Source organism: Callorhinus ursinus, unplaced genomic scaffold, assembly GCF_003265705.2.
Source record: "Callorhinus ursinus isolate GAN/ISIS: 27379988/994484 unplaced genomic scaffold, GSC_fseal_2.0 scaffold113, whole genome shotgun sequence".
NCBI lineage: Eukaryota > Metazoa > Chordata > Mammalia > Carnivora > Otariidae > Callorhinus > Callorhinus ursinus.
In genome coordinates, this window is record NW_027397175.1 from 181779 (window position 1) to 194482 (window position 12704).

A 12704-nucleotide genomic window follows, 5' to 3' on the forward strand; every position below is an offset into this window, starting at 1 on the left:
AGTCCTAGTGGTTTTAAAAGCATGAAAAGATTAGTGACTGGAAAGCTCTAGCTATGACTATGAGTTTGCAAGTTCCCATAAAATTCACACTTATGGCTACTATAATGGTGTATAAAAAGAGTATTGAGCTGGAACAAGGCACTAAGGACCTCATAAGAGAAGAAAAGCTAAATGATTGCTCAGCCCAAAGGACCCTCGATTGAGTAGTCATTGTCTGCCAAAGAAAGCATTAATGGCAGGGTGTAAGTATTCTGGAGATATGCTGACATTCACTTTTTCATCAAGACGCTGGTACAATAAGTCTTTTAGAAATCGATTGCCTCTTAAAAAATTATCATCAGATGAAGTTGCACAGTTGGACACATTTCAAAGTGCAACAATACAATTCTTACTTGATGTATATGTGCTATTTCATCTCAAACCCTTGTTTCATTAAATTAAAGAGCATGGCTGACCGGCTGGGGCACAGTGGAGAAATTGATTAGTTCAGCCTTCAGATCTTCCTATATTCAAAGACTTTCATTAAGCAAGTGTGTTTCAGAGTTGAATTCTGCTTTTGTAACTCCACACTCTTTGATTTTTAATTCATCATAGATTTCATAATGTTAAGTCGTGTACACTAGATCTGTTCTCAGATATGTGTTTGGAAGGGGATAGTGAGGTTCAAGGCCTTTCATTAATAATATAATTGGGCCTTTAAAAATGCTGATTTTATCCTGATTTGCAAAATTGGTAGCCTAGATTACGTTGGGCTTGTGCCTTTGTTTTTTGTGTGGTTCAATGGCTTGTGCCTGATTGAGGCAGTTGTAACTTGTTGATAGTAATTGGGCCAGAAGATCTGTGGTCATTTAAATGAATTATGCAAATAAACTGGGTAAAGGAGTTGTAACCTGCCACTTTGTTTCTTCTTTTAAGTTACCCCAAAGGCACATTTTTTTGCTAACAAAAATTCTAGAAGGGTAAGAGAAGAGTGAACTTTTTCTTAAACTCATAAACTCAAAGGATTTAATAACTTCACCAACTCTTTTACAAGGAAACACCACCTCTGTGTGATGCTGTATGCTGGTATAGGGATTTATTGGGGAGGGGGGTAAAGGAGGTGTGTAATTCTGTGTTCCTGTAGGTTACGTGGTTACATGACCTCTTTTTATCAAGTAGGAAAAAGGAAGAAGGGGTGAGGAGGGTCAGGAGCCCCATGGTGTGAAAACAGGTTTCTAATGAGTTTTTATACACTATTGGGCATTTGTGGGTAATATTGTCCATCCATGAGCCGGTATGCATTAATAATATGCTGTGTATAATTGGCTCAGTAATTTGAAAAATGTGAAAAGCTGAGAGATGCCATGTTCTTCATAGTAGGGTATTAAGACCCCTGAAATTTAGTTTATATTGTAAATGCTGACAGACCCTTAACTAGAGTGGTGTGCAAAGCAGTGCTGTAATTCAGTTTAAAGTGGCCTTACATTTGAAAAACATCCTTCTGAATGTCACACATTAATAATAAGTTCTGAGGAGGCATTTGGTGCAGCTAGTAATCATAATTCTTATTAAAACTGGTGACGTCTGGCCCCCAGGGTGTAGCCAGGCTCAAATTGATGCTTTTTGCCGCCTGATCACCAGCATGGCCTAAGTGCTCATTATATTGTAGAGAGGGCCTTTGGAGCTCTCATTAGATTTGACAGGAATTCTCTCTGGGGGGAAACTGGGCATTAGCGAGACTCCTGACAGGCTGAAATTAGTCCTGCTTTATGGCTTATAACCAAATGCTAGCAAGGCATCATCAGGGGACACAAAAAATTGTCATTTCTGACAACATCTTTGTTACTGAAAAAAAAAAAAAAAACGCAGCAATGGGGAAACTTTCCACGGAGAGAGCTTTAATGTTAAGATTTGTCTGCAGTGTGACCGCTCCCTCTCCCCACCTTTCAGCGGGTTTGTCGAAGGAGTGAGTTTTAGAGATTTCAGTGTCAAATCTCACCACCGACTTTTCCGTCTGGAAGTTTTAAAGTGGAAGCGCGTCCAAATAGAGAATGGTATAATTGTGGTTTCCTTACTTGGTTTGGTGCCCACAGTCCATGTTTATGTTGTGTCAACACTTCCTGATAAGCCTTCCCCTCACTTTCTCTGCTCCCATATGTGCTGGTTACTGAAAAGTCAGTGCACTAGGGATGGTAATGGGTACTTAATTTTTTTTACTGTAACATTAAGACAGGTTTTTTTGGGGGGTTTTTTGTTTGTTTTGTTTTGTTTTGTTTTTTTGAGGGGCGCCTGGGTGGCTCAGGGTTAAGCGCCTGACTTGATTTTGGCTCATGCCATGGTATCAGAATCTTGGGATTGGGCTCCTTGCTCAGTGGGGAGTCTATCTGAGATTCTCTCTCCCTCTCCCTGTGCCCCTCCCCCACACACTCATACTCTCTCTCTCTCAAAATAAATAAATAAGATCTTAAAATAAGATAGTTATTTTTTGTTTGTGTTTTTGTTTTGAGTCTTTTGTAGATCTCTGCCTGTCCATCTCTCTCCAGGTAGATTGTAAATTCTAGGTATATCTACCTGGGAGGGGTAGAGACATCTCATGACACATCATGATGCCACCAGAGGGTTAGGGCGCGTAACAAAACAGCAAATGAACGTGAGTCTGGTTGTTTGGAGGGCTATGCCTGGTTTGTTTGGCAGTCTGATCTTTCAAGTTTTGTTTTCTGTCATGTGGTATGGTATGACCTCATTTGATATTTTTGGAACAAGATGCACTGTAAATACATATATAAGCCTTATTTATTCTACTTGTGTATCTCTTCAGGATGCTGATGAAGCCATGCCATAAGTTGTCTTTAGTGGTGTGAATTTGTACAGCACTTAACAGTTTTCAGAAGTGATTTGCCTCATCCTGTGAGGTAGATTGGGTAGGTGTTTTGCTCTGCCTGTGGCTGTGGGCATGTGTTCAGAGTCCGGATTTGTCAAGGCCAGGTTTCTGCTGAAGCTGGAGTTTGGGTCACCTGGTCCCTAGAATTCAGTGCTGCTTTACTTTACCCAGCCCCCTGCCATTGGAGGATGAGGCCAGTGGTGGAATCACCTGTCGGCCTGGCTGCAGGTCTCTCCTGCTCTCTCTCTTTGTGCTGACAACTTGATACACAATCACGTCAAGGCTAGATGCATGTTCTAAGAATTCATGAAAATCAGCAGTACTGACTGGCCTGTGGAGGTCACAGCCATGGGTAGGTAGAAAGTCATAGCCAACTGAGCACTGCTATTGCAGGTTAAAATATGTCTAAGAACAAAAGAAATTGGAAACTGTTGTCAGGACTCCTGGTTGAGGCCCAGGGCACAGTGAGTGTGATCAGTCACTTTGTGTCTCTGTGCCTCTATTCTTCTGAAGAGCGGGCAGAGTGAGTACTCAGTGCTCTCCAGGGCGGCCAAGAATTTAAAAATAAATGAAAGGACTAGCTCTGGAAGGAAAGACATACTCTGCAGTGCTGTGTGGGGTGGGGAAGGAGAGGAGAAAGAGAAACAGATGAGAGCTTAACATAACCAAGCGCCATGTGATGTTTCAGCCAGCACCGTGTCTCAGACCACGTAAATTTCGGAGTGAAGCCGCTTTCACAGTTTTGATGTGTGCTTTAAAGTTTCCCTTAAAAAATAAATTGTCCTCTGGTAGTGTTTTTAAAGTGCTTAGGTGGAACTGTTAGGGGTTCACCTGCAGGTTAATCCCTTAGATGTGCCTCTTATAATTTGTCTGCAATTCTTACCTTCCTGCTTTTTAACCACGTGTGTTTTCCATCTGCACTTTCTCACTTTGAGATTTCTTTTTTCCCCCAAGTCCAAGTCTCAGAATGGGAAAAGACTATAGTGGAGTACTTGCACTTAAGAGTTAAGCTCCACCAGGTGTTAATTACCTTGTAATACAAAGGGACTAGCTGTCATCAAGATTGGAGTGGTCCCCAACTTCACTTCATTAGCCAGGCCTGCCCTTCACAAGCTTCAGTGAAAAGAGATAAAGCTCCCTGTGTATTAAGAACCCAGATTTTGAGGCACAAGATTAGCCTTTGTTTTTTTTTTGTATCAGTAAGCAGGGCAATTCCTCCCTACTTTCTCTCACCCTACCCGACCCCTTCAACAGTTGGCTAGTTCACGGTTACTATCCAGAGCCGAGACTCAGGTGAGGTGAGGGTTGCATTGCCTCGGGCACAGAATTTAAGGCAGGGGTCAAAAAACATAGTCCTTTAGATAAAAAATATTTTTAAAATTCAAAATTAATGCCAAAAAACTCTAGGAGGCACAAAATATGGGATCTTTAGGATGGGCGTTGGTGTAAAATACAGCTCATTGAGGTCCCTTATTTAGGGGACTTTGATTAGTGACTGGGTAAGTCATTGACTAGTTAGTTGCCTGGGCGTCAGTTTCCCTCATAAATTGAAGGGTTAGACTAGGCAGGTTCTCAGTATGGCTCCTCTTAGGAGAGGAGAGTTGTCCCTCTAGACCACACCCCTCACCAGTGTTTAAAACCCAGTGCGTGCTTGTGTCTGTTGAGTAGAGTCTTCAGCCAGAGGGCTTAAGGTGTTTCTCCAGATAGTGTTTATTAAGAAACAGAATATGTTCCTTTAGCAAATATTTAAATAAATCATCTTGTGCGGTAGTTAAACTAACGATATATTCAGTTACTGGCTCATAGAACCATTTTAGGTTTCCATAGATCTGAGTGTTTGCTCTTGTATTTAAATATTTGTGGTCTTCAGGAGTGGATTACATTGGAGAAAACTAAGAAACTGACTGGGCTTCTCATAGGCTTCGATTGGCTCAATTGTCCCTATGGCCACCCATCCCTGTTGCTTACTGTTACTTCAGGTTTTGAAAAATTGAGATTTTCAGAACTAGTACCTTTAACGTGGAATATTTGGTATAACGGTTTTCAATTAAATTTTGGGCAGTTGTTTTTATAGGAAGGCTTATTTGACAAAAGTAGGCATTTACAGATTGAGAACAGTCCTCACCAATGAGATTGGTGAGTTTTGTAATATGAAATGTGCCATAGGATTGTTCTAAGACTGTGGTTTGGTGTTTTCAGTTAGAGTGTGTGTGGGTGTACGTGTGGGCACTCAGGTGTGGGAGAGATTTTCTAATTTTTTTCTGAGGCATGGTTTGATCTGAAAAATGAAAAAAAATTCACAGTGAAATTTTAACAAATTAAGATATTTAACTTGTGTGTTGTTACTCACTTGGCTTGGCAGAAAATGGTTTCTAAAATTGTTTGCAAAACTGTAATGTTTACAGAATCGTTTAGAGACCACCCATTTGCCATGCATTTTATGAAACTTCAAGAAATGTTGACACAAATTTTATCAAGTAACCTGTGATTTTGCACAAACCTGTATTTCATTATTTCACATTTCAGTTTTTAATAATTACTGAGTTTAATTCTGTTTGCCTGCTTGAAGCAACAGGGAAGCAACTGTGAGCCCAGAGGTTAGGCCCTTCCCCCACACATTCTCACAGTAGGCATAACAAACAAATCTTTTAGTTTTTCTAGAAGTTTTATTTGCTCCTTAGTCATTCTTTGACCACAAAATGTTAGCTGGAAGAGGGTAGGGTAAAGGTCATTTTGGGTATAAGGAGGAGACTGGGAGGAAAAGACAAACTCTGGGGATCCAATCCATTGAATTTACTTTTTCATCTGCCAGATAGAGAAAAGTGCTGTTAAGCACGGTGTGTCTGTATCCCTGCGTACGCCGAAGAGGTAGAGGTGTGTGTGCGACTGTTTGCAGTGTACTGGTGGATACTCACTAGATTTTCATTATTCACTTGAGATGAGTGGAATCAGTTTTCGAGAATGTAAGTGTATTTGAACTTGCACGTCCAAATCACGTCTTTTGTGGAACTGTTGAAGTACATGCAGGATGTACTAGGTTTGCCGCTATTGGGCGCCGTTATTGGCCTAACTAGATTGTTAGTTAGTCCGTGGTATTTCGTGAAACCTGTCAGTGAGAAGCTTGAAAATATATCACCAAACTTGTTTGCTTACAAATTTATAAGTTATAAAAGCATTATGTACTAACGTATTGTATCTGTATGTAATAAATGGAAATTGTAAGCCGTGGGGTTAAAATAAAACTTCTCACCTCTTCCACGCACCTTATTGGCATGTCCTGTGCAGCCGCTGGGTAAGTGCACTCTAGAGACCAGCAGCCTACATCCAGACGCTCAGAACTCCAGCCCCAGAACGGGAGCATCTTTTAAAGTGGTGGGTCTTTGGGCATGTTGGTCTGTCTTGTTCTTTCTGATTGTGACTTCCCCCTCAAGTGGTGGCTCCTGTGCACATCGCTCACAGCCTTGTGTGTCTGCCCCTGATTATTGTCTCTGCTAGTCTTACTTGGTCACCTTTGTCTTTCTCCCACCAGGTCCTTTAATCCAGCCAATGGGTCTTTTCTTCCTGCCTAAAATATGTTGTGCATTTTTCTGTTTTCTTTATAAAAAGCCCAGGTCTTTTTGTCCAACTTCACATGGCCTTCCTCAGTATCCTTCAAGGTCCAGTTCAAATAGCAACACTCCTTGTTTACTTTAAGGCCTTCCATGACCTCTCCAACAGGAGCCTGTCACATCACTGATTTTTGCTCCAATTTCTGTAATAATGTTTTTTCACGTGTGTCTTCTGTTACTCCAACTAGGCCGCAGTCTCCTTGAAGCGTGCACTTGAGACTTACTCCATACCCTTCCCAGTGGGTCAGAAGGAGTAGGCACTTGTTAGGTAGTGTTTAATGTGCTTCTTAAGAGAGTGATAGTTGTAATCATTTTGGATCCTGAACCCGTATGAAAATCAGGTGGAAGTTGCTGGGCAAAATAATCCCACACATTTTTATACACCAAGATAGCTTTGCCCAACAATTTTGGCCATTTGGGGACATCTTAAAATCCTTCAGTAAATCTGTGGAATCCAGATTAAAACCTTGAGTCGAGAGTACCAGGCTGGATTCTGATGCTGAAATTAAGAATGAAATCTGTTTGGGGCGCCTGGGTGGCTCAGTCGTTAAGCGTCTGCCCTTGGCTCTGGTCATGATCTCGGTCCTGGGATCGAGCCCCGCATCGGGCTCCCTGCTCAGCGGGAAGCCTGCTTCTCCCTCTCCCACTCCCCCTGCTTGTGTTCCCTCTCACACTGTGTCTCTCTCTGTCAAATAAATAAAATCTTAAAAAAAAAAAAGAATGAAATCTGTTTAATTTCGCTAGATGTTTAAAGGACCTCAGTTCTCATATAACCACTTTTGCTCAGTTTTTCTTTTGGACAAGTGACTTATAGTCAGAATATCCACAGAGGCTTCTTCATGGGGAGTTTAATTATAGTGATATATTTGGGTTTGTACTGAAGAGAGCAAAAACAGGTCGTGTGTTGCTGAGGCCTGGGTGTCTGTGCAGTGTGTACACGCATCACTGGTCCTGGGGCTGCTGCTGGTCTCCTCAGGACCACCACAGACCTGAAATGGAGTTGGGGATAAGTAGCTCGTAATGCGTTAAGTATAAAGACATTTAACTTGACTGAGTTGCCAGATTTCTTAAGAATCATAATCATACCCTTTTGATTATTTACTTTTGGTCTTTACATAGTTCCTTTGCCCCACCAAACATATTATTGGGAAGAATTTCAAATATACGGAAAAGGAGAAGGAAATAAACAGTGAATACCCATGCTCTTCTCACCTCTATGATCCCAGGATCTGCCTGTCACATATCTTAACGTAGAGCTTTTGCTCCCCTTCCCCCAGTAAAGAAGTGAGAAAATAATTCTGGAAAACTTGGGCCAGGCCTTTTCTTAGCTCCCAACCCCATTTTAGACTGACACGTGAAGGAGGGCTTTTCTCCAAGTACATTTTAAGAATTCCATCTCAACAGGTGTTTACAACATCTTATAGCACTGTCCTCCTAGACTTTGCCCTTTGTGTTTTGGCATGGTTATATTATATGGTGTTAGGGTGCTTACTTTTTCAGCTGTCACCTGGAAGCAGAGATTTGCACTTAACAGAGAAGCCATCCTCCCCCCACTCCCCAAGCCTTCCTACTTTTTGGTCCTTCATAATGTGTACATTTAAGATGCCATCAGCATATTCTCTGAGGGGAGGAATAGTTTAAAGTTGTTAGGTAGGAAACCCGGAAAAAATTGTGCTAAACGACTCTGATTTGGAACTTTGGATGGATGGAAACTGTCCTATTGGAGAGTTTACATTGGCCTCAGAGGCCCTGGGTGGAGCAAGGACTTTGTGAAGTGCCAGAAAACAAAACCTCTTTGAGGGCCCCAACATGCAGAGGAGGCTCTCCAAGACTGGGCCCTCCAGGAGCAACAGCCTTTGTCTTTCCTAGGCATCCTCTTGATGCGTTGAGCAAACAACCGGTCAGAGCCTCTTACAAGTAAGGTGACTAGCCAGTGTATTGACACGCACAGACACAATAGAAAACTGCATTAGGAGGCAAGCCGTTGGGATTTGCAGTAAATATATTACAGAACACAAGTGACTTGCCGATACTGCTTGTTTAGCAGTTTGCAAGGGCAATGGCAGTATGGATTTTTGAATTAGAAGGGAAGGGCTGTTCTTTCTCTGTGCGGGAACATCTAGTTGATGGCTGGGGAGAAAATTGATTTAGAGAACAAAATGCAGCTGCCTTTATTTGTGCCATTTGAAAGGCTTCTATGGATTAGTGAGTGAAAATAAAAAGGTCGCATTCGGTTTAGGGAAGGAGGTCTTAACATTGATCTGCATCTTGGTCTGGAATGGAGAGGGTAAAGGATGGGCCACTGGGGTGGAGGAAGGGTCCCCCGTCTCCGAGCAGCCTGCCCCTACAGGTTCCCGCTCTGTTTCCCGGTGTCCCCGTTGTCTTTTTCAGCTCTTCGGATTTCAGAAGTGAGCTCCTTGGGCTGATTATTGTAGAGTAAGCTGATTTGGGACATCAGAGTGAGCAGTCAGCTCCCATCCATTGAGTGCCCATGTGCCCTAGGAGCTGTCTGTAAATCCTTCCAGCCTCCTTTTGTATGGATATTAGTTATTCCTCCTCACTGAAGAGAAAACAGGCCAGTAAGTTAGGGGATGGCAACAGCACCTACCCCGTATAGGGTAGTTATCAGGAATAAGTGAGTTTTTGACGCAGGAGCGGTTACATCGGTGCCTGGTGCTTGGGCACCCCAAGGGAAGGATACTTGTTCTTGAAATTGATTATCCAAATATATTATTGGTCCCTTTAAGACTGTACCCTGCTGTTGGAATTCTAGGCCAGGCTCCCATCTTGTTTTTCCAAGCCCAGCGGCTTTCTTCCTCCCTGCATCTGCATTATTTCCTTCTCATTATTTCCCCTCAATTACAAAGGTTTTTATTTGTTTCCTTCTAAGAGCTGAAGCATTTATCTTTAGGCTCAAAAGGAAACTTTTCTTTTGTTTCTTTCCTTTTTTTTTAAATCACCTATTGGCAGCCTCCTGTTGTCGAGGAATCCAGAGGAATTCAAATGCCTTATTTAGGTCAAACAGCAAAATGTGCCCTTGGAAGGCAACAGCCTTAAGTAGTTAATACCACTACCGGTGAGAACAGAGTTACGTTGAGTTCTTTCATTTAAGGGGTTGGAGGAGCAACAAAGAGGATTTAATTCATTTTGTGGAAGTGAGTTTGGGCAAAATGAAAGGATGAGAGGTGCATTTTTATTTATTTTATTGTATTTTAATATAATGTGGAAAATCCAATTCTTAATTGGAAGAGAGGCTCTGTTATCCTGGAAAAAAAAAAAAAAGCGAGGTGAGACTTACCAGGTGAAGTTGTTGCTTGGTTAGAGAAGGAAGAAGTCTCCAGCCTCAGTGAGATAGACATACAGACCATTTTCCTTGTAGCTCTGGAAACCTGTAAAACGCTATGTATAAGTTTGAGTAGATACTTGTGTTCCGTTCTCCACATCCTCCATGGGCTTGAGATCTTTGTGGATGGTCGCAGTCACAGCTGCTGCTTATGTGCTAATATCTGGGGAAGCAGGAAAAAAATGCACAGGGGAGGAGGGTGCCTGGGTGGCTCAGTCAGTTGAGCGTCTGCCTTTGGCTTGGGTCGTGATCTCAGGGTCCTGGGATCAAGCCCCATGTCGGGCTTCCTGCTTAGTGGGGAGCCTGCTTCTCCCTCTCCCGCTGCCTCTTCTCCTGCTTGTACTCTCTCTCTCTCTCTCTCTCTCAAATAAATAAATAAAAAATCTTAAAATGCACAGGGGAGAAAAGCAGGGGCATTGGGATTAGACACACTGGAAGTTTAGGTTTTTGGCTCTTATCATCATGCACGATGCCATAGGTGCCATAGAAACTTCTTGGATGTCATCATAAGCATTTGGGATGGAGGAGGGCACCGTTCAAATTGTGTTCAGATAAACTGTGCCGGTACCTGCTCTCACTCTTGCTTAAAGGCTCGGCAGCCTGCTGACATCTGTGTGCTGAGCAGCCCCATATTGCTGTCTCTTTCTTGAGCTTGAGAATCGGTCCTGAAGTCCCGAGTATCTGCAGGGGAAGCACCGGGTTCTTGACAACCCATGCAGCCTGCCAGTTGGCCGGGGTTCTGGAGCCTTTTCTGTTTGTGAGCCCCTGGCTCTTCAGCAGTGCCTGGGCTGTGAGCTCCCGCCTGCGGAGCCCGTCTCTGTGTACAGCTACCAAGAAGGCTGGAATTGGACCACGGAAACGTATCCAACCTCTGTACTTTTTAGCTGAACAAAGGCCAGAAGCATACCACTAACTCAAGAGGGAAATTGCTGACTTTCGAATCTCATAAGAGATCTGTATTCCATAATTGACTTACCGTTGATGCTGTGATATTCATACATTCAGTGAAGTACAAAGACGTGTCACATTTTGGCGATGTGGCTTTCTCTCAGGGTACAGAGATTTTTGAGCTAGTTGTTGCATCTGTATTCATTCTTATTTCTTGACGAATGCATCAAATATGGCTTTCCCACCCAAAGAACCCAGACAGATCAATGTCAGTGCACTAGTATAATCTTACGTAGCTATGGCTTTGGTCATTATTTTATTGCAAGTTCCGATACCCCCCAAAGCTGTTTATTTTCTTTTTTCTGATGAGCACTCTAGTCAGTTTCCCTCAAAGTAACTGAAACTGCTCAGGGTTTGTATGGAATGAGTACCAATTGTTGCTTCTCAAATTAAAACAGTATAAAAGGGAAGGAGCTTTTGAGTGGGCTTTGCACTGTGAGAATATTGGTATTGACACCATTTATAATTTGGAGTATAGTTTGAAGACCAGATTCTACTGTTTGTCGCATACTGGTTAATATGGCTGTAAAGAGGAGATGAATGTGGCTACTTTTCCAAGTCTATTACTCAGGAGGACTGTAAATTTGATTGGCTGTTACAATTCTAGCAGAATCATTCGATTTGAGAGCAATAGAAAGATAAGATATCCAATTACCCAAATGATTTGCAGGGTTAGCCAACGTTGTCATGGAGACACGAGTTGGAACAAATTAAATTTTAAGCAATAAAATAATCTTAAAGCCCGTCTGGGAACAAGAAAATTTGGCAGTGGCACTTACCTGAATTGAATCTTAGCTTGACACGATGTTGTTTGACATTGATATACTGTGGGGGCTTAAACTTATATATGGTGCAACATTACCTTAAAAAAAGTAGTTTGACCAAACCAGTGAAGGGGAGTATTAGTATAAAGTCAGGATGTTAACATTTATTCCATGGCTTAAATGATAATTAGGCTCTGGGTTCCCAGGAATATTTTGTATTTAAGGATTGAAATGCCTTAATAATGATTAAGCAGCATTAATTGGACACTTGAAAAAAAAAGATTTATTTCGTAGCAGCATGCAGTTTCTGGAACTGCTGCTATTTCCCTTTGTGTGTGCGCTAGCAGATGTAATAGAAATCGTGTGGCTGTCTTTTGGTGGGGGGTGGAGGTGTAAGTATGCATATATTTGCATGTACAAACAAGGAGATTTTGGCACATGCCCCTGCACTGCAGATGATTTCTCTGTATTCGTTAAAATTTCTACTTTGCGGTACTGCTTGCAGACTGGAAAATTGTGTTCCAAACTTCAGCCGATGGCCTAAAACCTGAGTAAGCGTCGGTCTGGGGCTTAGAAGGTTATTTCCCCTTATTAATGTATTGTTTAACTGGTTCCTGGCTTGTGCTGCGGATTTGGAAACAGCCGAGTGGCCCAGAAGGAGGGAGGGGGAGGGCCTTTTATCCACATGTCTATTAGACAGATGGAGATGAAAATTGGTCTGAGGTCAGGCCATTTGCAGCGTTCTCGCAGCCTTCGATTTTCCTCTCATCCTCACCACAGATCATCTCAAATGATTCAGTAATGACCAAAAGTGCAACATTGACCTTTATTCCCTGGTGGATTACTGTGTTTCACAGTCCAAATGGCAGGAAGTCTATTCTGTTCTTCCAGAAGGAGCTCAGCATTATGGAGCCAGCCCAGCCCAGTGGGAACCAGGGTAACAAAATATGGGGTTCAGTTTGGTTTCTGCTGCTCTGGGAAATGAGAATTGACATGTCCCAAACCCACATAATTAATGAAGGGGTATCTGGGATGCTTTCTAAAAACACACAGGAGCGCATAAGTTGATTTGTCCACTTGTCAAAGAACTGGTGAGTTACAGAAGCGGTAACTCCTGCGGCATATAACTTGTTCTCACATTCATGACCCTACCTGTTCCCCCGTCTATGTAATGTTTCCCC

The 12704-nt window shown here is 42.4% G+C and overlaps 1 protein-coding gene across 6 annotated transcripts in view; it reads left to right on the top strand.

Annotated features, from left to right (window-relative positions):
• LOC112838532 (TLE family member 1, transcriptional corepressor) overlaps positions 1 to 12704 on the top strand; it is a 95422-nt gene that overhangs the window by 4480 nt on the left and 78238 nt on the right. The window lies entirely within an intron of this gene.